The sequence below is a fragment of the Gymnoscopelus braueri genome (genome assembly GCF_963280865.1).
Source record: "Gymnoscopelus braueri genome assembly, chromosome: 2".
Taxonomy (NCBI): domain Eukaryota; kingdom Metazoa; phylum Chordata; class Actinopteri; order Myctophiformes; family Myctophidae; genus Gymnoscopelus; species Gymnoscopelus braueri.
Genome location: NC_137604.1, coordinates 6,417,929 through 6,420,511, shown reverse-complemented (window position 1 = coordinate 6,420,511; position 2,583 = coordinate 6,417,929). Strand labels below are relative to the sequence as shown.

At 41.7% G+C, this 2,583-nt stretch overlaps 1 pseudogene across 1 annotated transcript in view; it reads right to left on the bottom strand.

Annotated features, from left to right (window-relative positions):
• Positions 1 to 2,417: 2,417 nt before the first annotated feature.
• LOC308075852 (annexin A5-like) overlaps positions 2,418 to 2,583 on the bottom strand; it is a 27,129-nt pseudogene continuing 26,963 nt past the window's right edge. The window contains exon 15 of the transcript in view: positions 2,418 to 2,480. The product of the transcript in view is annotated as an annexin A5-like (transcript). The remainder of the gene's footprint in view (positions 2,481 to 2,583) is intronic.

Below are 2,583 nucleotides of genomic sequence, written 5' to 3'. Positions count from 1 at the left end.
ATTAATTTGTACATGCGGATTCGGACCATGAGAGGCCATCCGCGCATCTCTACTACATATCTTTGCTGTTAGGAAGAAACCCTGTATCCCATATTGCAACTTTTAATGCTTTTTCATCATAAATGAATGCCCTATTGTCATACAGTGTCACACTAAAGTAGCAAAAATAGCCAAGCTACAAGCTGAAAATGCGGTGCAATGCGACACATTGAGCTTGTTGATCTGCTATTTTTGATATTACAATATAGAGCAGATAACCACACAGATCTTGCATTGGAAAATATTTTTTTTATTTTAAATATGAACAAAGGCAGGAGATGCACGTCCCCACAGTTCTCATTCAGTCCGACTTCACTGTATAGGCTACTATAGTTGCCTTTTCATAAATGATATTTTTTTGTACTTAAGCTTTCGTGAAAGTTTATAATATTTAGAGAAATTTAAAGTTTCAAATGCAAAAGTAGTAGTAGTTGTGAAGGTTAGCAAACTGGACATTTATACTGAATGTTTCCTGTATCCTCATCTTGCGTTAATGCACACAAGTGTTTCACCAGGTTTTATTTGTGTTGTTTCTCATAAGCGTACATCCGTTGTCCGTCAACAACACTGCGTTGAGCGCTCAGTGCGTTCTCCCCGCTTCGGGGCGAGGCTCCCCAAAGACCGTGCACTTACATAGATCGCCTCCCCTCCCCAGCATAGCTCTCCAGCCGCAACCCTATATTTATGCGCGACCAACACAAACATTGTCGCATAGTTGATGACGTCTGTGTCCACAGGGGAAACACTATGTGCATGCCGCCACCTGTAGGATCGGGGGTATATATGCATGTGTTCTCTGGTGCGATTGGATCTTGGCCAATGTGAATGCAGGCCAGCATTCGATCTGGGAAACGTTTAGAATGAAAACGGATCCAGTGTGAAGCCGCCCTAAAGGATGGGGTAGCCTAGGTCAGACTGAGGTTTCCCAACCACCGGGCCGCGGACCCGGGCCGGTCCGCGGGACATGTATCGCGAGAAGGCGGCCGGGAATGACAGGTTTATGGATCGATTGTACAAATAAATCTACGCAGGCAACGCCGAGTCTATGATCTCGCTTTCCACACAGCGGAGAAAGGTTGAGGCTCAGTGACATGGTTGGCATGATAGTGACATCACTAGGGATGGAGCTCGAAAACCGGGTCCATTGTATACCCGGGCATGAATTTATCGAGACCCGGGTATCGATAAGCTTTGGGCTTGTCGAGCCTGTTATCGAGTGCAGCGGCCCATGACGTCATGTCTAAACTATCAAAACAAGAGGCGATCAAGAAAATAATCTAATCACCCACGCTGGAGACACACATGGAGATTTTATAGTAATTATAGTAAGTACTATTCATAATATAAAGCCATTTAACACTTATTGCACATTATATGAATGGTGGTGGTTTTAATGATAGGCAAAAATAATTTTTAACTTTTGTCATCTTCATTACATTTTAGATAGTGGTCAGCCACATACTCACTGTCACAACTGGCCAATAAAAAAAGATACCGGTTCTGTTCAGAATATTTCGTCTCACGTCTTTTTTCTTAATAATAGAAAAAGATCTATAGTGGGCTCGATAAAAGCTCGGTTCGATAAGCAGGATCGATAAGGTGCTCATTATCAATAAAAATTAACGAGCTCCATCCCTAGACATCACTGGCGAATCCTTGGTACGTTTATCCTATAGTCTTTTCACGGGCGCAGAGTAGCGCTGTCACTTCTTCTGTATTGTTTTAACGCTTGTGCCACTGAAACACTAAACTAAACGGGATTATTATTTCATGTCAACATTCAATAATACAACTATCTGAGGGTGTCGCCCAGGTAAAGTAATGTGTCACTCAGCAAGTTTAACAATAGTTTCCCAGTTCCCATCTGTCCAAAGTCATTTCTGATACAGACATAACCTTTTCCCCATCCTTGTGGATTTAACACCATATAGGTTAATGATATAACATGATGTATAGTTTATAGTGGATAAAACGGGGCAAAACAACTGTAAGCAGACACTATTGAGACATTTGAGTTCATTTGAACATTTATTATTTATTGCTCTGTACTAGTTTTGTCATACAAAATACATGCAATGCAAAATCATGTTTGTATTAAAAATGAATTACATATTATTAGTCATATTAATAGTGTGACCCAAAGCTGCTTCAAAACGTGGCTATGAAAACAATATTAGCTACCTTTGGAATGGCTTTAATTGGAATTATAGTTAAATTGCCCTCTGAACCATCTCTGGTTCACAGCCAAGCTTTGCTATAATGATTCAATACTTTCTATTGGCTCGCGGCATAACTCAGTGAGTGATTGACAGCCCCAAAGGGCCACTGAGAGAAAGAGGCACTTCAGGTGTGGTCACTGTTGATCTTGGTTGCCATGGTTACACATCGTCACCGCCACAGAGCAGGAGCAAGGCCTTACGGTAGTCACCAGAGCTGTCTCCCTGTAACACGCACACACAGATTCACACAAACACATTATAGCAGCCGATAAGGTAAAAACTAAATACTTTTTTTCCCTTAACTCTTTGCCTGCCATGGACGCGT